Here is a 27,882-nt window from a genome sequence, read left to right as displayed (position 1 = left end):
AACGACCAATGCTCCCGGAATCTCTCCTCTGTGAGGTGTGCCTTGGATAGGAGGTATTCCATGTTGCAATGGTCATTGATGGAGTTGATTAACGCCTCAAAGGTTGGCGAGGAGGGATTTTTCCAGGCCCTAGCTAACACTAGGCGTGCCGAGATTAGAATATGGTGAGTGATTGGAGGATAATTGTCGGGCAGGGAAAGAGGACTGAGACCAAAGAGGGCCATTTGTAGAGTAAGGCTTAGAGCAATGTTAGTCACAGTAGAGATGAGTGATGAAACCATGTTCCAGTAAGGGCGGATTATTGGACATTCCCACCACATGTGGAAGATGTCACCGGTTGCAGTACAATTTCTCCAACACATCGGAGAGCAAGAGGGCGAGATAGCAGCGAGTCTGTCCGGGGTGTAGTACCATTTATGGTAAATTTTCATAATCGTCTCCCAGTGCGAGACGTTTTTGGATATAGTAAGTGGCCGCCGGAGAACGCGGCACCACGTCGTTGCTTGGCAAGAAAGTTGTAATTTGTGTTCCCAAAAGGTCATTGCTTCAAGCTTGGTAGTGAAGGGGGGAGAAGTCAAGAGTTTGTAGAAGCCAGATATGCCTTTAGAGTTCTTTTTCTGTTTAGTAATCAATGAAAGGACTTCTTTGGTAGTCGGGGAGGAGGATGTCCGAACACCAGAGAGAAGATGGCGAATCCTGAGGTATATGTAAAAGTCTTTACTGGGAAGGTTATAAAGCCATGAAAGTTGGAGGAAGCTCTTGAGCGTCTGAAGGTGGAAGAGCTCCCCAATTGTGGTGATACCGGCCGAATGCCAGTGGCGTAAAGAGTTGTAGCGATAATAAGGGGAGCCGGTGGAGAGCTTCCGTATGTATCCCTTACGTTTGTTTGCAGATAGCTGTCCATGTCTTGACAGTGGCAGACATCGTAGGTAGAAAGAAATGAGGGGTGTGCGTGGATATCCACCCACTTGCAAGGAGTAGGTCTAATGCTCCATTTGCTGCAGTAGATTCAATTTGGACCCAAGGGGCCTGTGTTTGCGAGTCCCACCACTGCCTGGCCTGATCCAAAATAGTTGCTTTATAGTATGCTTTGACATCGGGGGCTCCCACCCCCGAGTATGCTGTGGGGATGCACAGAATAGTTGCTTTCAGTTGAGGTTTCTGGGACACCCATATAAAGTTGTTAAGTATGCGTTGGATTTTGGATAGATCATCCGAGAGAAGTGGCAATGGTAGGGTCCGAAAAAAATAAAGGACATGCGGAAGTAGGAACATTTTGGCCAGGGCTAATCGACCGGCCCATGATGCTGTAATAGAAGTTATGGCACGACAAGTCGACTGGAGTTTTTGAAGCAGAGTTGCATGGTTAATACGTCGTATCATGGAGGCTGGGGAAGTAAGTTGTATACCTAAGTAGGTCATAGTGGAGCCTGGGGCCCAGGAGAAGGGAGACAACGCAGAGATCTCTGATTTAAGGACAGGGGATAGTGAAATCCCTATTATAGCGGATTTGGAATGATTCAGTTTATACATAGAGACTGCGCTAAATTTTTCAAGTTCATGACAGAGAGCGGGAAGCGAGTGTGTTGGGTCAGTGAGGAAGATAAGGACATCGTCCGCATAAAGGCCTATTTTATGGTCTACTTCTCCTACAAGGATTCCAGAAATTTGGCGATTTGACCATATTGCCTGCGCAAGGGGTTCTATCACCAAGGCAAAAATCAGGGGTGAGAGTGGGCACCCCTGACGGGTGCCGTTGGTGATAGAAAAAGAGTCGGACAGAATGCCCTGCGGGCTTGTGCAGTGGCTGCTGAGATGTCATTATACAGTGAGATTTTAGTGAACGGCTCAGGCAGGGTTGACATAGAGCGGGCAGCTTTCATTATGTTTTCTTTTGTGTGGTAAAAATGCACCCGAGCTAGAATGTCCCTAGGGACCGAGTCAGGTAGGTGCTGTGGCTTATGGATCCTATGTGCCCTGTCAATGAGCAAATCTTGCGTAGTGAGTGAAGGGATGATTTTGCGAAACATTTGTTGTAGGTAAGGGGTGATGTCAGCAGGTGTGATTGCTTCAGGCACCCCCCTGACTTTAACATTATTTCGCCTGGATCGGTCCTCCAGGTCGGCTATTTTGAGGCAAATTTGTCTGATCGCATCTGAGTGTTCATCTTGTATGTCCACTACACTATTATGGGCCACAGCAGCGGTGGATAGGTGCTGCTCTATATGTTCTGTGCGGCCTTCCAAGCTATCCATCCTGTCATGCAGCCGTTTAACAGAGAATCGTAGTTCTTTTTGCATGTCAGCTTGCAGTGAGAGGAGCATTGCTTTTATGAAGTGCTCTGATGCCGGATTGCCTGTGGTGGTGAACGCAGCCAGTGAAGAGCTCTGTGTGAAAAAGTCAGTGGGACCACAAGTCTCAGCCCCATGTTGCTTCTTCAACTCGGGAGGTTTAGAAGGAGAGTGTGCAGGGGAGTTCGCTGAGCGCTTACCTGCTGGTGAGGACTCAGCGGTGTTGTTACTTTCCTCTGTGCCTTCCATATCGGAGGAATGTTCTTCTCCGGGAGTAGGATCTGGCAGAGGAGGCTGAGGCGGGTCCGCAGCACGGCGCTCGGCGCCATCTTGGGCGAGAAGCTGAGCAGGCCTCCGCGATCCCTTCTACTCTGGATGTTGGCGGGTCATGCTCTGTGGACTGCTAGGTGTCCGGCAGTCCCGTGCAGGGGTTTCTAAGCTGGGCTGGTGCGCTGGATGTCACTGGATCGTTGCTGAGAGGAACGGAGCTCTGATATTAGGCGGCCATCTCCGTCAGAGGCCAAGCCACGCCCCCCGCAATAAATATTCTTGAAAACATTACAACTTTTTTGTGGGCGTTTTTACATTTTAAGGTGGGGGGGTGCCAGATATAGGATCTGCCCCGGGTGCCAAATGCTCTAGGTACGCCACTGATTCAGGCCCTGCACATTCCAAGACACTACTTTAATTCGGTCTAGCATGGTTCAAAGGAAAAACCATAGAACAGGAGACCGGAGAACAGTGGAAGGATAGCCCCAGGGCTAGGGGAGAACCAACCATGCCACCCCTCAGACCCAGCCACTTCAAGGTATATACACCAGACTGAGTTGCACAGTTATACATAAAATAATGGTGAAGCAGTAAACATGACCTGAAAATGAGTGACATAACATGGGTTTGCAGCCAGAAATAAAAGAAAAAAAAGGAAAAAACAAAAAACTCCCTGCCGACCAGGAGACAACTGTGTTCCAGGTCAGCTTCATCCCCAAAAAACTGTAGAACAATGCTGCCCTGAAAAACTTAGACAGCTAACATCAGGCACTATGCCAGGAAAAACGAGAACCCCGCTGTGCAGGTTAGTCCGTGTGTACAATGTAGTACAGTAGGAGAGCAGTCACGGTCTCCCACTTAGTCAATGGGCCAAAAAACAGCGGAAAAGAAAGAAAAAAGGGGGGAAGCAAAACAAAGTCATAAACACGCTCCTTGGGGAGCTCCTTGGCATAGACGATCCAGGCTGGGGGTTCACCAAAACAAATAAGGGAAAAAACTGCCAGGTCAGGAGGATAAAAAGGGGAATCCATAAGGAGTTAGTCAGCACTATACCAATCCACAGGAGGGTAGAACAGACTGTGCAGCAAAAGAGGAAAAAATAAGAACAGAGGATCCCCAGAGTACCTTCGAAACAGCCAGGCATCCGCATCCTCCGGCGTGTTAAAGAAGTGTACCACTCCGCTGTGAGTGACCCGCAAGCGACTGGGGTATAGCATCCCGTACTGCACCCCTTTCTCTCTCAGCCTCCGGCAAACATCAGTGTAGGACTTGCGTTTCTTTTGTAGATCCGCCAAGAAGTCAGCATATAAGTGGACAGCAGCATTTTCAAAGCGCAGGTCAGGGCGTTTTCGGGCCTCACTGAGGATCCTGTCCCTGTAGTTAAGGAAGTGGACTAGGAAGAGTCTCGGGGGGGCGCCCCTACCCCTACCAGTGGGGACCCAATGGGCCCGCTCCACCACGTAGGTGGGGGACACCTCTATCATTCCCAAGAGGTCCTTAAAGAAACGCTCGCCAAACTCGGCCGGAGCATCCCCCTCCGCTCCGTCTAGCAGGCCCAGGACCCTCACATTGTTTCGCCTCATGCGTTTCTCTGCATCATCTGCTTTCGCCATTAGCAGGTCGACTTTGGTCTGCAAGCTTTCCAGGAAGCCAGAGTGTTGTGCAGTAGTGTCCTCAGCAGCAGAGACACGCTGTTCCGTTTCAGTTAAGCCCCCCCTGATCTCATCCAGGTCATTGCGGATGAGGTTACACTCCTCCGCGAGGTGATCTATTTTGACCAACAGGGACGTCTTGCTGTGCTCGCTGGCGTGGAGGATGATCTCAGTGTCCGAGCCCACTGCACGGGTCGAGGTGCCGGGAGAGGAGTCCGTGACTTTGAGCTGCCTCCATGCTGGCCAGGAGAGTGAATAGTTGGTCAGCCAAGATGGCATCGGAGCACAAGGCCGGAGGTGCCGAGGGCTTGGTATGTGACTGCGGCATGGCTAATCTGCACCTGGAAGGCATGAGTGAGTAGCGGAGAGATACCCCAGTACCGCAGAGGGCACCAGTCTGGCAGGTTAGTGAGCAACAGGATAGGTGCAAAGGTTCAGGATGGCAGGAGCTCCTGGAGCACACGTCTTCATTGCTCTACATCCAAGCCACGCTTGATTTACCCCACTTTATCAAAATTCAGATGGAGGTCTCCCAGAGGTTTTTTTTTTAGGGAACAGGGGATCCACTGGAAATTCATCTGGGGGAAAAATAAAAGGAAAAGAGGAAGGAGAGTGGGAAGACGCCTCCAAAAAAAGAAAACACAAGTAGGTACTGGGATTTTCAACATAAGCGGTACCACCCTGAGTAGGGATGAAATTAGGGTTCTTGATAAGGGGCTTGAGTATGCCCCTGTCAAAACCTTAACAAATTCAACACTTATGTCAATTTACAGAAATTTGTGCGCACCCTGAACCAAATTTTTTAGCTAAACCAGATAATCGCCCTCCCGTAGTAGAGAGAAGGCAACATTCTACTTTAAGAAATAAATCGGTTTTCAATCCACCGAATAAGGACAACAAATATGTTGAGGTGTTTAGAAATCTGGTGGTAGCTGATTTGGAACATCTAAAGGTAAGGAAAATTTATGATCCTCAGTGGATCAAGAATGGGATAGCTAGCCTAGAGAATAATAAGCAGCTAGTGATACGTCCAGCTGATAAGGGTGGAGGAATAGTGGTGATGAGTGTGGAATACTATAAAGAAGAGATTATGAGACAGTTGTCTGATAGGGATACCTATCTTCCACTCAACCACAATCCTGTGAATGATTATAAAGTATTGTTAGAGAGATTAGTCAAAAGAGGACTGAATAGGGAAATTCTGACTAAAACAGAAGCCCAATATCTGAACCGTATGGCCTGTAGAACCCCCTATTATTTATTTCCTCCCTAAAATACATAAGGATGTTAATAAGCCCCCAGGGAGACCAATTATAAATGGTATAGATTCCCTGTGTTCAAGATTAGGCCAATATATTGACTTTTTTCTACAACCCCTAGTCACACGGACAGAAGCCTTTTTGAAGGATACTAAGCATATTATACAATGTCTGCAGTCTTTACAGGACACTGATACATGTATTTTGGCCACAGCCAACGTCAGCTCCTTGTACACTATCATTGGACATAAGGCAGCTGTAGAAGCAGTGAAGTGGGCACTGCAGGATTCGGGGCTTGAGGAGGAACATTCCAAGTTTATTCTGGAGTGTTGGAATTTTTGTTTAGGCCATAATTATTTTTGGTACGCTGGAGACTTTTACCTTCAAATTAGGAGTGTAGCTAAGGGGGTGAGATTCGCCCCCAGTGTATCGAATTTATTTATGGCCCAGTGGGAAAAATGATACCATTTTGAAGAATCGGCCAACAGAACTCTTGTGTTACAAGAGATTCATTGACAATCTGCTGATCGTGTGGAAGGGGGACATTAACTCCTTTAATGCATTCAAGAAAAAGATGAAAAGAATAATAGGGGTATCGAGCTTACCTGGACAGAGAGCACTGAGTGTATACATGAAAAAATAAATTTGTTGATAAAGAATAAAATCCAATCAAAGACAAATTACAGTAGCGCAATAGTGGTGACACCCCTTTGCTCACCACTTAACAATAAATAAGCGTGAATGAGATATAGACCTTAGAATGATAAAACAAAGAGCATAAAATCAAACTAAAACAGTCCATGCAAAGTCCATAAGCTTAAATGTAAACAACACTGTGCGTTTGAATCCGGAAGTCTTGATGGGCGTGATGTTATACAGGGTCACTCCACACTCTACCACCACCGTGCCAGGAGTAAGGTAGAAATCATCACTCACCAGAAAGGGATGCTTATTCACTGAACAAGCTTGCAGTGCATGAAGTACAAAAGATCCAATGGCATCACCTTTCAGTCTCCAAAAACAGGCAGGTATAACTCCGGTACATGTGGAAAATAAATGAATAGCCTTCACTTGCGCAATAACATATACACTCCTTTATTATAGCAGAAATACAAACATTGCACTCACTTGTCTTGCTGAAAAAAACACACATCAAATAGGTAGGTGAAATGGGCACCCATTGGACGTGAGATGAGTGTTGATTTCTACCTTACTTCTGGCATGGTGGTGGTGGAGTGTGGGGCGACCCTGTATAACATCACGCCCATCAAGACTTCCAGATTCAAACGCACAGTGTTGTTTACATTTAAGCTGATGGACTTTGCATGGACTGTTTTACTTTGATTTTATGCTTTTTGTTTTATCATTCTAAGGTCTATAACACATTCACGCTTATTTTATTGTTAAGTGGTGAGCAAATGGGTGTCACCACTATTGCGCTACTGTAATTTGTCTTTGATTGGATTTTATTCTTTATCAACAAATTTATTTTTTCATTCTTCATCATTTAAGTAGCTGCACACCATTTGTTAATTTATTTCTCCCAAGTGCTTAGGCTACTGATTGTGATTTTTGTTTTACTATTTATTACTGTGAATTTCTTTTTATATACTGAGTGTATACAGTACCTGGATTTAGAAGTGTTTAAAGGAGAGGGACAGATTTTAAATAGGAATTTCTTCAAACCAGCGGATAGAAATTCCTATTTACCCGTGGACAGCTGCCACCACAGGAATTGGCTTTTTAATATTCCTAAGGGGCAGCTGATCCGCATTAAGAGGAACTGCTCTAGTCAGGCCGACTATATTACACAGTCCAAAGTTCTTATTGACCAATTTCGAGATAAAGGCTATAATATGAATAAAATTTGGTCAGAAGACATTGGGACATTTTAAAACAAGACAGGATCCTTGGGCCTCATCTCCCTGAACATCCTGGATTTATTTATAGAAGAGCACCGATTTTAAAAGATCTTTTGGCCCCATGGGGTCATTGACCCCCTGGATTTTGAGGGAAAAAACTTTATTTGAGTTTCTATCCAGCTTTCCTGCTTGTGGCAGATGTGAAGTCTGTCGTCAGACTAAACTTAACAAGAAAAAGAAGAAAACTTTCACCACCAATAGTACAGGTAAAGAATATCAGATCAAAGATTTGATCACCTGTTCCACTATTGGTGTTGTATATATGTTGGAGTGCGGGTGCGGACTCCAATATATAGGCCGTACATCGAGAGCTTTAACTGTTAGATTAGCAGAACATGTTAAAAATATAAAAAAGGGTGAAGTCTCACATAATGTGTCAAGACGTTTCAGAGAAGTGAATGACAGGAAAGCCGATTCTCTGAAATTTTGGGGTATAGAACAGGTGAAAAAGACACTGGAGAGGCAGCAACTACATGCGTCAATTGAGCAGAAGAGAATCTTTTTGGATCTTTGAGGCGAAGGTTTTATCGCCTAGAGGTCTAAATATAGATTTTGATCTCAACTGCTTCATTAGTGACAGATAGTACATTCAGTGTTATTTTTCTTGGGGTACTGTATTGATGTCCCTACTTCCATGCTGGTGTCCACCTAGATTCATTTTAGGTCACATGCTGGTTTTTATGGAATTATTTAAATATATTTCTTTGAGATGAAGGAGTGAGGGATGCCTTATGGAGTTCTATTTTGTAGTCATTTGATTATAGCTGTATGATTAGAGGTAAATAGTTTTATTAATAAATTAATATTTTTAGTCTTTTAAATATGTTTTTATATATGGCATTTATGGATGTATTTTATAGATTCATGGGATTGCAGATATATGAGTATGTGTTGTTTTATGCTTTGAGCTGATTTTAATATCATTCCCATTATGTATTTTTTGTAAAGGTTTGGAGGGGGAATGATGTGGCGCTCTGGGATGTAGGCTCCGATATATCATATCTTGTTGTCTTACATCAGATTGGTATGCTGTGAGCGGTGTTTCGGGATACTGTGGCATCTGTTGTGGTTTCACTGTATCTGCCTATTCAGCTGAAAGAGTTCCGGTGTCCCCTGTTCAAGCTGAATGGGAGGCGGGCTTGAATATTTTTCCACCAATTATTACGAGGTACCGCGGGCGGCTCAGCCGGTATGCTGTGAGCGGTATTGTAGGATGCTGTGGCATCTGTTGCGGTGTCATTGTATCTGCCTATTCAGCTGAAAGAGTTCCGGTGTCCCCTGTTCATGATGAATGGGAGGCGGGTTTTTCTACCAATCACTACGAGGTGCCGCGGGCCGGCCCAGCCTTAAAATGTTGTGCAGTCTATGCAGTCTTCAACCCTACCGAGGAAGTCAATGCTTAGCGCGCTGACGTAACGCGTATAGGGGCGGAGCCTGCATGTCGGACGTCACATCCCTTCCTAACCACAAGGGAAGTGTGTTGATTACATGCACTGTTGATTGCCGTTCCATGTAAGTTTATTTCTTTGAATACATTTCTTATATATAACCAAACAGAGAGCACTAGATCTGTTCCATATGTTTTATATGTGCCCTTGATCGGATTGGACTGGAGCCTGGGATCTTTACTTCACTTCCTTTGGGGACCATAATCTTTCTACCCCAGTGTGGGGACAGCTGTATGAGACCCGGGGTGACTCTTGGGTCAAATAGTGAGGTGAGAGGCCACTGTAGCTGGTGGAGGGTGTGTCTACACAATCACTGGGGTGCAGATCACCAGCAAGTTTGTTATGGGATTTCTTTGATGGACTTTGTTGTCACATTATATGTGCACAATATATTTTTCACTATGCAAGGACTTTTTTTTATATTAGCACTGTTATTTGAGGATTCTTCATATAGTGATATATGCACTCTTTTTTTGGTGATATATGCACTTATTTCTGGCACAGCACTGTTTGAGTATATGGATCTCCCCTATGCTTTGCCATATATTTTTTAAACACTTTCTTGGCAGAGATTTCTTCAACCACATGGATGGATGTGAATTGAGGAATCTATTATGTTCCTTTTTTTGGGCTGAATGGAAAAAAAGAACATTGCATGCATGCCCATCATTAAAAGAGGGTGGATGCTGGGAGGTCTAATGGTGGGCATACCACACACTTTCTGGCAGAAATCTCTTCATTTACATTGATCAATATGAATGGAGGAATCTGTTAGGTTCTCTTTTTTTAAATCAGCCCACAGGCTGCATAAAAAAAAGAACCTTTCAATATATGCCCAAAAAGGACCAGCAACATACTGGTACATTGCCGGACTTTGAGTGGTAATGCCAGGACGATGCCTGCCTGCAGGATTAGGCATCATCTTGGTATCGTTTTTTACAGCCAGGCTTGGCAATCCCTCTTCCACTGTTTTCTCGGGCTCTCCTGTCCCACTCGGTAACCCGGGAAAGCATCTTATCACACCAATCCTGGTGTGGTCAGATGCTTTAAGGGTGGAGGAGAGATCTAGAGTCTAAAAGACCTCATTTTTTTCAAAAAAGAGTACCTGTCACTTCTTATTGCTATCATAGGGGATATTTACAATGTGATAACAATAAAATGATTAAAAAAAAATGAAAGGGAAGGTGTCAAAATAAAGTCAAAAGCAAAATAAGTAATAATATTAAAAAAAGGACCCCTGTCCCCGGTGTTTGCACGCAAAGGCAAACGTAAGCATCTCGTGTCATATGTAAACAGCATTTGCACCGTGCATGTGAGATATCGCCGCGACCATCAGAGCAAGTGCAGTAATTCTTGCAGTAAACATCCTAAAGTGATAACCTGTAAATCTAAAGTGATAACCTGTAAAGGCTTTTAAAATGGTACATAGTTTGTTGCCTCTGCATGGGCCTGCACAATTTTAAAGCATGTCATGTTTGGTATCTATGTACTCGGCATAAGATTGTCTTTTATATTTTACCAAACAATTGGGAAATATATAGTGTATTTGTGCACTTAAATTAAAACGTTTCCAAAAAACGGAGTTTGGAAAACCTCTGTGCAAATACTGTGACAAAACAATTTTATTCTGTAGGGCCTCCGCTTTAAAAAAATATATAATGTTTGGGGGTTCAAAGTAATTTTCTAGTATAAAAAATTATACGTTTTTCATGTGAACAAGAAGTGTCAGAAAGGGCTTGATTCTCAAGTGGTTAGAAGAGTGGGTGATGTGTGGCATTGGCTTCTAATATTAGGCAAAAAAAGGCAGGACAGTTCAAACACCCTACAAATTACCCCTTTTTGTAAAGTAGACACCCCAAACTATTAGCTGAGAGGCATGTTGAGTCCATGAAATATTTTATATTTTGCCACACATTTTGGGAAAATTATTTATTTATTTTTTTACACAAGCTCTTATATAGTGACCTGATGTCACAAGAGCCCCATAATCCACTGCTCAGGTGCAGTGAATAAATTACTGATGTCAGTAATTTATTCACTGTACCTGAGCAGTGGATTGTGGGGCAGCTTGTGACATCAGAGCCCTATAAAAGAGCTGTCAAACTCAGATAGAAGTTAGTTAGGCAGAGAAAGTCTTAGGTTACTCAGCTAGCTCGGTGGTGTAGCTGGTAGAATAACGTGATAGCAAATGAGAGGCTTGGGTTTGAATACCCTTGCCAGCGGGTGATCAAAATTAATTATGGATTTTAATTAAAACCTATTAATTGTCCCCACCCCTTCTGACGTGACAACAGTAATTTATTCACTGCACCTGAGCAGTGGATTATGGGGCTCTGGTGAAGCCAGAGCCCTATAAAACAGTTGTCAGACTCAGATAGAAGTTAGTTAGGCAGAGAGGGTCTTAGGTTAATCTGCTGCCTCAGTGGCGTAGCTGGTAGAATGATGGGCTTGCAAGTTAGAGGCTACTGGGTTTAAATCTCCCCTGGCCAGTGGATGGATAATAGTCACTTACATTTAATCCTTTAAAATGAGGACTTGTGATTGTTCGTGTTTGTGTGTTCGCTAGAACATTTCCCCTGTTTGAGATGTTCTGGTGCGAACCTAACAGGGGGGAGTTTGGCTCATCCCCAGTACAGAGATACCACATGTGTTAGACTTTTTGGGAGCCTAGCCGTGTAAGGGACCCCGAAAACCAATCACCACCTTCAGGCTTTTTAAGGGCGTAAATTGCTCATTTTACTTCCTCACTACCTATCTCAGTTTTGGAGGCCCTGAAATGTCAAGATAGCACCCCCCCCCCCCCAAATGGGCTCAACATACCTCTCAGGAAATTTCTTGGGATGTCTACTTTCCAAAAAGGGGTAATTGGGGGGGGGGTTGTACTGCCCTACCATTTTATTGCTTCAAGAAATGAAATAGGCAGTCAGAAAGTAAAAGCTGCGTAAATTCCAGGATATACACTAGGGCTGCGGAATATAATCGAAAGATCGATGCATCGCGATTCGACCCTTCGCGATTCTGCATCGATGCGGGTTGCCGGCATAAACGATTAGGAAATGACGTCATCAGCCGCGGCCACGCCCTATTGTGCAAGGGAGAAAAAATCACAAGATCGGCAGCTGATTGGTGGGTTAGTGGTGGGAGCTTAATAAAAAGGCTCCGCCCCTCCCCTTCCGTCTCTTTGACCCGGGCCGAGGCGCAGCAAGACATCCCCCGCGTGTATCGGCGTCTCACCTGCGGCCTTGCAGCCAAGAAGCCAGTCAGCCAGCCAAGCCAGAAGCCAGTCCACACTCCACACACAGGAGCCCCAAGTGCGTCCCCATCGCAGCCAGCCAGCGCCGCCAGCCTCACCGTAGCCGACCGTCCCAGGCCCAGCCGCCACGCCACTGCCAGTGACGCCAGCCGCCTGCCACAGAGCCCAGAGAGCAGCACAGCACCTGTCCTCCTCTACAATGCAGTGCACAACAACCCACACAGTCACACAACAGGTATGTAGTCCGAACAAATAATTGTATAATCATTCATGGGGGTCTCGTCTGTATCTCTGGGGGATGTCTGTGATGGGGGGGGCCTGGGACAGGGGCGGTCGGTCGGGCCCGGGGGTACTGTTCTGCTGTGGCAGTCTGGCAACCAGGGGGGCTCTCTCTGAGTGTCAGTGGGGGCCTGGGGGTCTCTGTCAGTGTCAGCTGTGGAGGTCTGGGCAAGGAGGGGACTCACTCTCACTGTTTGTCAGTGCTGTGGGGGATTGGGGAAGGTGTGGGACAGTGGGACATCCAGGTCTCTGTCAGTGTCAGCTGTGGGGGTCTGGGCAAGGGGTGGACTCACTCTCACTGTTTGTCAGTGCTGTGGGGGATTGGGGAAGGTGTGGGACAGTGGGACATCCAGGTCTTTGTCAGTGTCAGCTGTGGGGGTCTGGGCAAGGGGGGGGACTCACTCTCAGTGTTTGTCAGTGCTGTGGGGGATTGGGGAATGTGTGGGACAGTGGGACATCCAGGTCTCTGTCAGTTCAGTGTGTCAGGCTGTCAGCTCAGCTGTGGGGGGAGGGGGTCTCTGTCAGTGTCACTGTCACTGTCACAGGCAGCTGTGGGGTAAGGGGGGGTCTCAGTGGCTCTGGCTCAGTGCATGCATAAGAGGGAGTCTGACAGAAAGACAGACAGACAGTCATATTTTATGAAAGATGTTGCTTGGTTGACTTGTTGCGGCTTAGTTTACAAGTGGTATTTTTTATTTTTATTTTTTTTTAAACACTGACAGAGTTTGGCAACTTACGTCATCCGTCTCCGTCACATACGTGGTAGTATGGTAATGGCAGAAGGAGAAAAAGATTGAGAGATAAAAAAATGCACCTAGCGTTTTAAGAGCAAACATCTGGGCACATTTCGGATTTTACGAACACACAGGGAAGTGTGAGTTGGACAAGACACACGCCGTATGTAAAGCCTGTCACACAAAAATTAAATACCTAGGGAATACTATGAACTTGAGAAACCATGTTAGCCGTTTTCACTCTGAGTTAGTAACACCTGTCGCCACCAGCAGTGCCACCACTGCCAAGGAAAGACTGCTAGACCCAGATCAGCCAAGAATTGATGCCATACTGTACACTTATCTGCCAAACTCAGAAAAAGGGAAGAAACTAACCAAAGCTGTGGCAGCTTTCATCCCCAAGGACCTACGGCCTTACTCAGTTGTGGACAACGCTGGGTTTCGCTACCTTGTGAAGACGCTAGAGCCACGTTATAAGATCCCATCACGCAGTCACTTTACAGAAAACGTTATACCTGCACTCTGCCACGACACCAAAGCTCAGGTACTTGCGTCAATGAACCAAGCCAGTCGAGTCGCAATAACGTGTGATTCATGGACTTCAGTCACAACGGAGTCCTATGTTACAATAACAGCACATTACGTTACTAAGGACTGGCAGGTCTTGTCACATGTGTTGCAAACAAGATCCATTTATGAGTCTCACACAGGTGCTCATCTGGCAGAGCTACTGTCTCATGTCGTGGAAGATGTCTAATAAATCTGTAGTGCTTGTGACCGACAACGCGGCGAACATTATAGTTGCAGCTCAAGTTGGTAAATTTCCTCATGTTAAATGTTTTGCCCATACACTCAATCTTGCATGTCAGCGGGCACTGAAAGGGGCCATGCTCTCCAGGCTTCTCGCCAGAGTGCGACGAATATCCACATCGCAGCACTAGAGCAAGCCACTGTCTAAAAGAGAAACAGAAATGTCTGGGCCTGAAGAATCATAAGCTAATAACTGATGTGCCAACAAGATGGAACAGTGCATATGACATGGTCGAGAGGTTCTTAGAACAACAACCTGCAGTTTGTGCCACCTTGCTGTCTCCAGAAGTCAGAAAAGGAGAGTCTGATCTCTGCACTCTCAATGAAACAGATGTGTCAAATGCAGAGGACGCTGTGAGTGCATTAAAGCCAATGAAGGATGCAACCTTGCTAATGTCAGAGGAGCGCAACCCAACAGTGTCTCTCATTGCCCCTCTAAATGCACAACTGCTCCAGAGCATGACAGACACCATGGGAGACACAGCCATGACCCATGAGATCAAGAATGCCATCAAAACAGATCTCCTGAAGAGGTACAGCAGTGAGGCAGAGAAGAAGATCCTTCATACAGCCTCTGCACTGGATCCTCGCTTTAAAGGACTGCCTTTTATTCTCACAGAGGAGAGATCGGAGATATACAGAGGAGTGACTGAGGAGGCTGCATATTTGGAGGTAATTAGAATTTCATCATGTTTCCTCCCAGACAGCTAGAAGCTCAGCTACATTGTGTTGTGTAATAACATGCCCTGATTCACTGATGCGGTGTGGGAAGTGGAACTGTATAGTATGGATTACCGTGCAGTTTCCCACACCTCATCAATGAATCACACTCTTGGATGAAGTGCCTAGGGAAAAAGCAACTGTGGAAGAAGAAACACCCATTGAGGACAGCCATTCTCCTCCCAAAAAAAAGGCCACAACATCGCTGCTCATGACTTTGCTGGGCCAGTCTTTCACTGATGGTGCAATAGAACCTAAGACCCCCTATGCCAAGGCAGAAGACGAAATGGAAAAATATTGTAAAGCCCCACCTCTGCCTCTCACTGAGGACCCTTTGAAATGGTGGCGTGAACATGAGGTCATATTCCCCCTCCTCTCTCAGCTGTCAAAGCAATACTTGTGTATCCCAGGTACAAGTGTATCTGCAGAGCGGGTTTTCTCTACTGCAGGAGATGTTATAACAGCGAAAAGAAGCAGTCTGAAACCTGAGCATGTGGATCATCTAGTGTTCTTACAGAAAAACCTACATGCCCAAATGCTAAGCACTGAAATAATTACTAATTCATGTTTTTAATGAATTAGTAATTACTAATTCAGTCTGCCGCCAGTCACCAGTCAGTCACACCACCAGTCTTGTTTTATAGCTTTATAGCACTGATGGTTTGTTTTTGAAGATTGTCCTGTCCAATGTGTCCATTTCCAATACATAATCCGTTCCGTTGCTTCACACTAAAAGTGTCTAGGCAAGTAGGCAGGGGTTCATTTAACCCTCAACCAAATAAATAATATTAAAGTGTATTTTCTTCTAGACAACTGACTGACACCAAGCCAGCCACGGTGCAGCATTATAGGAAGGAAAATCATTGAGAGAAATAACTTGTACATTTGAAGCTTAACCTCGAGTAAATCTTATCTTATTGGATCACAAATAAATACACCAATTGTGGATTCTTGTGTAATATACTATATTTGTGAGTTTGTGAATGTGACCCCCATAGGATTTCCTCAAGGTTAAGCTTCAGTTTACAATTTATTCTCTCAAGGATTTTCCTTCCTCTAATGGTGGCTTGTTGGCTAGCTTGGCTTCAGTTACAGATGTAATCGACATGGTAGAGTGCTGCTCAGTGCAGTGCAGGTAAAGTTTTCTTTCTGTAACGTGACTGACTGACTGACTGTCGTGACAACTCAAGAGCTTATAACGCAGCTCTAGCATTAACTCAACACACACACACACATTGTGTGTGTGTGTTGAGTTGATGCTGAGGCTGCGTATAAGCTTTTGAGTTGTCACGAGTCACGACACACACACACTGTGTTTAGTTGACTGGCAATGGCAGGGGCAAACACAATCGCAGTGAACCTGGAACATTTTATATTTTTTACAGATTTTCTGGCACTGGAGAGATGGAGAATGGCTTGTTTTCAAAATTGGTCCATTCACATAAGTGAATTGATATTTAAGCTTAAGCTTATATTTGTATAACTCCCCTCTAGCAGCCATCAACTCACTTCACTTGAGTTGACTGGCAGTTGAAGGGGGAAACAAACATCACGGTGAACATGGAAGTTATGCAGCAGTGCACTATTGCCAGGTTCACCCTTGATGTTTGCTACTAGTCAGGAAGTGCTCTGTTTTGTAGAGGACAGGTTATGGCACACACAGACATGTCTGTCTGCTGGTGTCTGTTGTACTCTGTAGCAATAGCAAGTGTAGGGGGTTCCCTCAACCAAACAAATACTAAAGGTAAAAGTGTATCTAGACAACTGAAGGCAAGCCGGCAGCCACGGTACAGGAAAGGACATCCTTGAAAGATTAAATCAATCATACATTGAAGCGTAAAACCTTGATTAAATCTTTACTGGATCACAAATACACACAAACCTGACCTAACCTATATGCCTTGAGTTGTACCAGTGTGCTAATGCCAAACCTTTCTTCAGTTCTCATGATTCTGATGCAGACTGTTGTGTGTTTTTTTGTGATCCCATGAAGATTTACTCAAGGTTTAAGCTTCAGTTGGTGATTTACTCTGTCAAGGGTTTTCCTTCCTCTAATGGTGGCTTTGGCTTGGCTTCAGTTGGGTTTAATCGTGGTAGAGACAGAGACTGTCTGCAGGACAGGTAACGTTTTCTGTAAAGTAAGTGACATAAGTGAATTGATAAGCTTAAAGCTTATATTTGTAACTCCCCTCTAGCAGCCATCAACTCACTTGAGTTGACTGGCAGTTGCAGAGGGAAACAAACATCACGGTGAACATGGAAGTTATGCAGCAGTGCACTTTTGCCAGGTTCACCCTTGATGTTTGCTACTAGTCAGGAAGTGCTCTGTTTTTTGTAGAGGACAGGTTATGGCACACCTGGAATTTATTGCAATGCATATTCACATAAAAGGATTTATATATAATGTTTTGTGGGAATTTATGATGACCATTTTCACAAGAATATTAGCTTGGCTGGCTGGCTGGCTTCTTTTATCTTGGCTTGCCTTTAAAGTACAACTATAGGCAAAACTTTATCCAAAATCAAAAAGGTTTTGCCTTTAGTTGTACTTTAAATGGTGGTAGACCTGCTGGCTTATATTAATATTTTCTTTTATGAAGCAGTAAACTGCACTACTACCGTTTTTTACTAGTTTTGCTGTTACTTCTAGTAAAATACTAGTGTTGTTGTCTGTCTCTGCTATGCTGTTTGCATTTTCAGACCTTCCTATATGTTTGCAGTGCAAGTGCATTAAAGTATGCAGGGCTTGCAGGCCATGACAGGGTCCAGGAAAGTGTCCTTTGAAGCAAATGAAAATAAAAAGGATTCTTTTATTTGTGACTGCTTGATTGTTTGTTTTTTTTGATAAAGTTTTGAAAACCATTGGGCAGTGGGCTGGGCATGGGCATTGGGCAGTAATCGTGATGCATCGTGATGCATCGCGGAATCGAATCGTATCGAATCGCGACCCTAATAATCGTAATCGCATAGAATCGTGAGGTAAGTGAAGATGCGCAGCCCTAATATACACCATAGTTTGTAGACGCTATAACTTTTGCGCAAACCAATAAATATACGCTTGTTGAGATTTTTTTTTCAAATACCACCAAAAGAAAGCTCTATTTGTGGGAGAAAAGGGACATACATTTTGTTTGGGCATGACTGCGCAATTACCAGTTAAAGTCACGCAGTGCCAAATTGCAAATGGCCTGGTCATTAGGGGGTAAAACCTTCTGGTCCAAAATCACAACTTCAACAAAACTCACCATGCCTCTTACTAAATATATTGGTGGGGGGTATTTCTGCTGTGCAAGCATGAGGTCAGTACATCAGGGTTGATCAATTTCAATTGTATATACTGTACCATAGTGTTTGCCTATATTTTTGAAGAAAGAATATTTATTAGCAAAATGTATAACAAAAACTTATAAAAACAGGTTTTTGTTTAGATTTTCAGTATTTTTTAAAATTATATAGTAAAAAATAAAAACCCAGTGGCGATTAAATACCAACAAAAGAAAGCTCTATCTGTGTGAAAATAAATTATAAAAATGTAATTTGCTTTCAGTGTTGCATTACCAAGCAACTGCCAGTTAAAGTAACACAGTGCTCAATAGAAAAAAATGCCCTGGTCATGAAGAGGATAAAACCTTCTGATGGTCAAGTGGTTAATGTCATAATTCCTTCTGCTAGTGTTGGAAAATAAAGGCTTTTCTCTACAGCAGTATGTTCCATTTGCCATACATATAGTTTATTTATTGCAAGGATAGAAACCCTTTGATCATCCTAAGAGGGTAGAATTGTTTGGAGGATTAATTATATTTTGTTCTGGAAAATGGGAACTTTCTTAAGAAAATAGCCAGATTGCCAGACAAAATTTAAAAGTTAAAGCAGTAAAGTAAAGTAAGTAGAGCAAAAAGGAGTCCTTTAATTTGGGCCAATGTTTCTTACGAATACGTTTAACATAATATAATTGAGCTGAAAAATTATGAATAAAAGAAAAACCAAAATCTTATTTCTTTTTTCACTGTTTCTTACTTAGTAATAAAGTTTTGCTATCTGTTAAATAATCAAAGAACCTATTTATTTAGCACAGACATATGTTCATAATCCTGTAAATTATCACAATTTCTCTTAATATAAACAAATTGTCCATTGGAGACATTTTTACCTAATGAGTGATGGCAACTATTGATTGGAATTAAACTATTCTTGTCTGTATTCTTGAGACCACGTTCACTCTTGAGCATTTTTCAGCTCGAAGCTCGACAATCAGAACCACTCTACAAGCAAAATCCCAATACTTTAAATGGCCCTTGTTCACATTTGAGCATTTCGTTGCCTGCAGCAAAACGCCTGTCACTCAAAAAAGTACATGAGCTACTTCAAAAGGCGTTTTCATCTTAAACAGTAGCTCCCCTCTCCTTTTCTAACATCACCCCACACCTTACACAGGTTTCTATTGACCAAATCAAAAATGCCTAAATGAATAACACCTGAAAAAATGCCTAAAATAATTGCAAATCTGCTAAAAAAAAAAAAGCAAAATGCTCAAAAACGCCTAGAAAACCACTTGAAAAAATGCCTGAACAAGCTCAGTGTGAATGTTTCTTTATCTACTTGAAGATATGGAAGTGTACAGATAACTGAGCTGTTTGAGACCTACATTTCTAGAGTTTATTCTGGTGTGGAGGTAGAATACCTTTCCTATGGTAGATTTGCCATGCCCTTATTGCAACTATCTTGTTCTTTAAAACAAAAAAGATAAAAAATATTGTGAAATCAAAAATCATTGTGTGACATGGCAAACTTCAAGGCAAGATGAAGGATTTTTGTTGGGAAGGGATTTTATCAGATGTTTCAATATAACATTGTACTGCTTCAATTCCATGATCATGTGAAATAATAGTATACAACAAAGAAACATCAGATGTGACTAAGGGCTCTTTCACACGGGCGTTCCGTATGTTCGTTTTTCATCCCATCCGTTTGCGGATGAAAAACGGACATAATGTATCTCTATGTAAATACGGATGTCATCGGATGATCATCCTCTGACATCCGTTTTTTGTCAGTTCAGTTCAGTTCAGTTCAGTTTTTTTGAACGGAGGAGAACCCTATTTTTTCTTCCTTTCAAATAACGGAACTGAAGCAAAAACGGATGTCAGTGGTGTCATCCGCAGACATCCGTATTTACATAGACATGCATTATGTCAGTTTTTCATCCGCAAACGGATGGGATGAAAAACGGACATACGGACCGGATGACACAAGTGTCATCCGTGTCCGTTACAAAAAAAAAAAAGGACCTGATCGGGCAAAAAAAAAGGAACGCCCGTGTGAAAGAGCCCTAAAAGAGAATTCTTATTCCATTGTACATCTCCCGGGGAATTCAATACATGTTTAGTGTGTTTTACGTAGTAAGGCATTTTAACTAATATAGGCCATAGGAAATAATCTACTGCATATATTCCCCTATTCTGGCTGTAAGGAAATTGATTTCACTAATAATTGGCCTTCATGGGAGATAAATAAAAACTTTATTGCACTATTTACCTCCTATATGGACAAATTATTGAGTGGATCATTTTTGAATGTGGAGGAAAGGTTGTGCTTTCAACTTGCTAAGTTTACTAACTGCAAATTGATGTCTATAAATTCAGTGAGGTCTTAGATTTCAGTGAATGTACATCTTTACCATTTCAAAATAATTTTCATTCTTTTTAATTTTTTTTACATCTGCAGCTTTTATTAAAATAATACCCAGTAAACCTTCCAAAAGGGCCCTACTTCAGGCACTTCCTACTATAGGATAACAATGCTTTGTTCCTGTCTTCCAATTATGCTCCTGTTCTGTCACTTCACTTCTGATGAAGACTACAAGATTACACAGGCATGATCCACAGTTGTCACCATCAGGAACCCCTCTGAGAAATGCCCCTGCTGGAGTACACCCATGTAGATAGGAAGTGCCAGCAAAAAAGCTGCAGGGGAACAGCAGTACTGAGATGCAAAAAAGTGAAGAAAAAAAAATAGTTTATGATGTGTTTCACAAACCTCATGTCATTCATTTGGGGTTTACATCTACTTTAATCACCAACATAAGTACAAAGTTGATGTTACAACCTACAGTATGTTTCATAGTGTTTGTCAGGAATGAGAAAGATTTTTCTATGGTATGATCATTTCCTAAGAAGCAACTGCACCTTTAGGTATCTTCTTACACTAAGTTTGTTTGTTAACATTTATGCAAACACCAATAACAGTTTCATTAAAAAATAACACATTGAAGAGTTTTTGTAGAAAAACAATGTTATAAGCAATAGATGGCATGGAAAACACGAGTGAGCAGGCAAAACACATTTCTTTAATTTCTAATGGGGTTCATATTCAACTGTGGGTCATAACAGAATGATACAATCATAAAACAAAACATGGCAACCCCTTTAATTACCCTGTTCAAAAGTTTACATACCCTTTCTTATTCCCCTATTACACCCTTTAGCATCAATGGCAATGTGCAGTCTTTTGTAACAGTTGTCTATGAGGCACCAAATATTTGCAGGTGGTATAGCTGCCCTTTTATCTTGGTAAAATGCCCACAGGTCATGCAAAGTCTTTGGTCATCTTGCATGAACAGCATGTTTGAGATCTCCCCGGAGTGGCTCGATTATATTAAGGTCAGGAGACTGTGATGGCCACACCAGAACCTTCACCTTTATCTGCTGTCACCACTGGAGGGTTAACTTGGCCTTGTGCTTAGGGTCATTCTCCTGCTGGAAATTCCAAGAGCATCCCATGTGCATCTTTCGTGCAGAAGAATTCAAATTGTCTGCCAGTATTTTCTGATAACATGCTGCAATCATATTGCCATCAGTTTTCACAAGATTCCTCATGCCTTTAGAGCTCACACACCCCCTTTCTGGCAACTTGACCATCCTGCTCATTTTTGTTCAAATATAGTCATTTTTGTTTTTTATTTTATTTTTATTTGTTCAATTAAACTCATGTATCAGTGTGATCCCATGCAACTAAAATTGTGTCCATACACAAAAAAATGTATAATCATTCCCACGTGCTGAAAATTAAATGTGAATATTCTTTTTAAAAAAAATTCTCTAGTTGTCCTTTGTGATACTCACCACAACACCTCCTCCACCATGTGCTCTCCCCACTCATGTGACTTTATTAAGGGAATGAAGTCTTGCCTTGAGTGACTGAAAAAGAAGTGGACAGCACCTGAGATTTCTGGACCACAGGAGCGGGAAAAAAAGTTTTATATGACTTCTATTATGTGCAGGTAATTTTAGTAAAGTGAGAGCAAATCTTGAGCATTTGGTGGAGGAGGTATTGTGGTGTGAATCATGAAAGAGAACTGGAGAAAATTCACATTCAATTTCCAGTTACTTAGGGAAACAATGAAGATGCCCCCTGGGGAATCCTATCGCCTCCTCCAAGTAACCCACTTCCTTCGGACCCTTAAGACTGATCAGACTGACATCACAACAAGAACACTGTACGAAAATTGATGCATGGGGGGGTCTGGGTCACGGGGAGGAATCACGGAATTATATAGCCTATTCACTAATCCGGCTACCAAGCCTTCATATCAGCTGGCATGAGAGACTGACTTGGGGGAATCCATCGAAGAGGAGGAGTGGGACAGGTGGTCGACCATTGTGCACAGGGGTATACTTAATACCACTTTGGTGGAAGCAAACTATAAGGTGCTGTCGCGGTGGTACCTGGTGCAGACGAGACTAGCCAAATTGTTTCCAGGAACTTCCCCCCTGTGTTTTAGACAATGTGGGCAGAATGGGGACATGTATCACGTGTGGTGGAGCTTCCCAAAAGTCTGGTGCTACTGGATCAGAGTGATTAGCTTGATACACTCAGCGATGGGTCAGAGAATCAGTAGGGACTCCAAGACAGTGCTATTTTCAGACTTGCCAGTTGAGATACCGAAACACACACGCTCCCTTATATTTTTTATTCTCCTGGCGGAAAAAATAACTATAGCGCGTGCTTGGAAGACCCCTGGACTCAATATCTCACTGGTAAAACATAAAATGTTGTGGATTATGCTTAATGAAAAGTTGGTTAGCATCCGACAGGACAAACAACGTAAATTCAAAAAGATGTGGAATCCCTGCATCGCGTATTTACAGGCTCCATAGCCGCGGAGGCTGGGGGGGAGGTCTGGCACGGGAGGACATTTTTTTTTCCCTCTTTTGCTCTTTTTCCTTCTTTATTTCTTTACCCATTCTTATTCATGTCCTTATTCTTCTACTTCTCACCCTTCTATTCTCTGCTCTTTCTTCTCTTCACTCCTATTGTTTCCCCCCTTTTTGTTTTTTCCCTTTTTCCCTTCTTCTTTCGGGGATCTGGAATTAGGCTAGGTGATATAAGCTCTGGGATGTGGGGCTTTAGTTTTGGAACCCGGAGTATAGGTCTGTGCCTTATCGGCCACTCGAGCGGTTGCAACAAGTATATTATCTCGTTACTAAGCAGGCCATATTTATTGGTAATGTTTCATACCGGTTCTCTTGGTGGGTGGGGTGGGTGGGGTGTGTAGGGTGGTCGGTGCTGGGGGGGGGGGGCTGCACCCTGCCACGGAACCAGGTTGAACCCAGTTGGGGTGTCTGGGGTGGGGGGCGGGGACTCTGCTCGCCTGTCCGCTAAATGGTTTAGTTGGTTTTCTAGACACAGAGCATGCCTCATTTGATACAGTAAAGCCACAGGACCCTATGTATTACACCGTTGTACTGTTTGATACCGATGAGACAATATTTTGTATGCTTGCACACACTGCTGTGTGGTGCTTTTCTGTATGTTACCCCTTCCTTTTTTTTCACTGTTTTGTAAAAGTTAATAAAAATCTATTGAATACTAAATTTCCAGTTACTGATTTCCAGGGACTGATTATACTTTTATTTTTGTATAAACACAATTTTGATTGCATAAAATCACAATGATAAATGAAAAAGCAATGTGGCAAGTAATGGCGCCCTAGATGTAACATCAGAAAGTGAATACCTGCCCCTTTAAATGAGTGATAAAAATAAATTAATGATTTGAAAAAAGTGAATAAAGGTAACGGCGCTTCACTGTGTGCACTCATAAGTGAACATACATAACTCTAAAAGACCACCTGAGAATGCATATACTTATGATTGAAAAATATTCCATAAAAAATAAAATCTATAAAGAGTACCGTATTTTCCGGCGTATAAGACGACTGGGCGTATTAGACGACCCCCCTAATTTTCATCTACTGGTAATACTTATACTTAGGTTACCTTGGAGATATTATACTCGGCGTATAAGACAACCTCCCATTTTTGGGGGGTTTTTTTGAGGTTCAAAAGTAGTCTTATACGCCAGAAAATACAGTAAATAGATACCTAACATGTTCAGGTTAAAAATTACTTAAAAATCTCCATAGGTGATACTTTAAAATTTTTTAATGGTTATCAGGTTAGAGTTGCAGAGGAGGTTTTTTTCAACAATTATTGCTCTCACTCTGGCAATCATGACGATTGCTCACATATGTGTTGGAGCACCGTTTTAATTTGTGGGCGCGACTTACATATGCGCTTTCTTTCGTGCGCAAGCTCATGACCGGAAATTGCGTCTTTTTTCCGGTCTACGCCTTAGCAATTTCCGGTCTACGCCTTAGCGATACGTCACTTCCGGTGCGGTGGAATGCACGCCGTAACCACGGAGCGTCCAAGCGGCACCATACAGTCAGGAAGGACGAGACCATTTGTAATATACGCCTGCTATTAGCTACGAAATGTGAGTTTTGATTTTAGATTTTGCACAATAAACTTTTTAATCGGATTTACACTATTGCGAGCATCCTCTCTCCATTTACATGCATCGGGGTATTTGAATCATTGGAGGTACATCTGTCTTGGAGAAGTGTGGCAGCTGGTTCCTTACTAGGACACAAGCTTTGTCGACCCTTATAGCTGTATAGCGTAGGGGTCATTTTTGTCCGGTAAGTGAATACCCAAAGGGGGATGACCGGCACTTTTTTTCACTGCACCGATATGATTGCATGATTGTGCACTTTCTTCTTGGCACTTCAGCACTTTCGTGGGACCCATTTGGAATTGTTTACAGCCATCCATTTATTGGAAATCTTATTGAACTATTTTATCTGGACTGGCATTTCACCTTATTTATTGATTTTATTAACTATTATGTTTTCTACACTTAAGCCCTTTATTGCATATTTTTGCATTTAGTATTGCACAGTGCACTTTTAAGAGCTCTACATTGTAGATAATATTTTTGTGTATTGTTCACATTCAATACTGATTTGTGCTGAGTTCTTACATTTTTGCACTTGAGAATTTTGGGTATCACCATTATTTATGAACAGCTGCATTTCGGTTTTAATTTATTTCACTTATTAATGATAATATGCATCTTAGTTATACTTAACACTTTTTTTTCTTTGCGCTGTATTTGCACTGCACATATATATTAGATAATTTCTAGAATAGTAATGAGATACAATTAAATATGCAATAAAGTATTACAATTTAAATAAAATATTAAAATATTAAAAATTATAAATTTTAAATTAATAGAGGATATTATTGGGGATTTTTATGTGTAGATATCATATAAATTAATAAAAAAATGGAGATATAAAATTGATAAAGGAAATTGTACAGAACTTCATAATACTATAAAAGAAGCTGAACTAAGGCCACAATTGTCAGTCCATAAAAATATATAAATTTATGTAAAATGTAATTTTGTATGGTGAAAGAGAAGACAAGTTGTTGTATAAATAGATACAATTTGGTAGGTAATAGCTTAATAGGAAGGGGGGCAAGCCATGATGGGGTTAGGGATCACTAATAAAACAATTGAGATCTATATCGATATTAACCACTTAAGCCCCGGAAGATTTTACCCCCATTCCGACCAGGGGGTATTTTGCGATTCGGCACTGCGTGAATTTAACGCACAATTGCGCGGTCGTGCGACGCTGTACCTAAACGAATTTGACGTCCTTTTTTTCCCACAAACAGAGCTTTCTTTTGGTGGTATTTGATCACCTGTGCGATTTTTTGATCACGCGCTATAAACAAAAAAAGAGCGTCAATTTTGCAAAAATAGCAATATTTTTCACATTTTTTTATATGAAATTCCCCCCAAAAAAAATGTAAAAATCAAAATTTTTAAAAATTTTCGGCCAATTTGTTTTATGCTACCTATGTTTGGTAAAAAAAATCGCAAAAAGCGTATTTTGATTGGTTTGCGCAAAAGTTATCGCGTTTACTAACAAAGGGAAAGATTTTTGTCATTTTTGTTGTTTTTTTTTTAACGCGTAATGGCGGCGATCTGCGATTTTTTTTGCGGTACTGCGACATTGCGGCGGACAGATCGGACCCTTGACTGACATTTTTGACACTTTTGGGGTTACCAGTGACATTTCTACAGTAATCAGTGCTATACATATGCACTGTTACTGTAAAAATACACTGGTAGTGAAGGGGTTAACTTTATTTGGAAGGGAGGGGCTGTGTGTGTCCCTAGAGGCGTGGTTTCTACTGTGATTGGCTGTGGCTCTAGCTGTAAGGACACTGATCAACGGATCTACATACCAGATCCGTTTTATCAGTGTCTTTGCAGCGAGGAGAATGACAGGCAGTTTGTTTACACAAGCTGCCTGACATTCTCCCTCTCCCCCGCCGATCGCCGAGTGACCGGCGGACATCGGGTCCGCTGGTCACACGCGCGGGGGGGTCCGTGACCACGCGGGAGCGCGCCCCCGGGGGCGCGCGCTCGCTCCCTAGACCCTCACAAGCAAGCAACGTAGCCCTACGTTAGTTTGCCTGTGAGGGGCTGACCGCCGACGTAGATAGTCGTGCGGCGGTCGGCAAGTGGTTAAGGCCATCAGGCTGGAGGGTATTAAGCAGAAAAATCCACTTGGTTTCGTTTTGGGAAACCCGGATTCTTTTGTTACTTCCTCTCCAGTGGTCTTTCATCCTATCTATACCATAAAATATCATTTGTCTGGGATCTCTGTTATGTGCCTCTCTAAAATGTCTGGACACACTATGCTTGGTAAAGCCCTTTTTTATATTGGCAATATGTTCTTGTACCCTAACATGTAGAGGTCTTGTGGTTCTTCCCACATACTGCATATTGCATGGGCATTCTAGAACATACGTAACATAGTTACTTTTACAAGAAATAAGTTCTTTGATTTTATATTCTTTTCCCGTGACAGTAAATCTAAAAGAAGTAATCTTCCGAGGTTGATGTTTGCTCCTTCTATAGGCTAAACAATTTTGGCATTTGAAAAAGCCTTTTATGTCAGGACATATTTGTACGTCCTTAGGAGGGTCTATAACATTGTGGACTAACCTGTTTCTGAGGTTCGGTGCCCTCCTATATATTAATTTTGGTTTATTAGGTACAATTTTTTCAATTTTGTCAGATTTTAGTATTTCCCATCGATTTTTTATGATTTTTTCAAGGTCCTTGTATTGTCTGCTAAATTCAGTAATGAACGCTAATTACATGTTCTTATTTCTGTTATTCTCCTTCACTCTTCCTTTTAAAAGGGGTTCTCTATTCATATTTCTTACTTTTTGTTTGAGATGTTCCAAATCTTGTTTCTTATAACCTTTTTCTTGGAATCTCTTGGTTAGAATGTTAGCCTGTTCATCATAGTCATTAATATCACTACAGTTTCTCTTTATCCTTAAAAACTGACCCTTAGGTATGTTCGAGATCCACTTGGGATGAAGCCAGCTTTTGGTAGGGATATACCCGTTTCTGTCAGTCTGTTTAAAATAAGTTTTGGTGCCTATTTTATTCCCTTTCTTGTAAAGATTTAAATCTAGATAACTGACCTCTTCACGACTACTGTCTGCTGAAAATGTAATTCCATATTTGTTGTAATTAATATCTTCCATAAAATCTTGTAATGACTCAGTAGATCCCCTCCAAATTATTATTATGTCGTCTATGTAACTTCTATAGAAGAGCAGTTCTTTCTTGCGGTGATGGTACTTATTTATTTGGACTTATTTTAAACAGACTGACAGAAATGGGTATATCCCTACCAACAGCTGTCGTCATCCCAAGTGGATCTCGAACATACCTAAGGGACAGTTTTTAAGGATAAAGAGAAACTGTGGTGATATTAATGACTATGATGAACAGGCTAACATTCTAGCCAAGAATTCCAAGAAAAAGGTTATAAGAAACAAGATTTGGAACATCTCAAACAA

The sequence above is a fragment of the Pelophylax lessonae genome, assembly GCF_965119305.1.
Source record: "Pelophylax lessonae genome assembly, chromosome: 3".
Classification (NCBI taxonomy): Eukaryota; Metazoa; Chordata; class Amphibia; order Anura; family Ranidae; genus Pelophylax; species Pelophylax lessonae.
The sequence above is the reverse complement of the archived record's forward strand: the minus strand, read 5'-3'. Positions refer to the sequence as shown.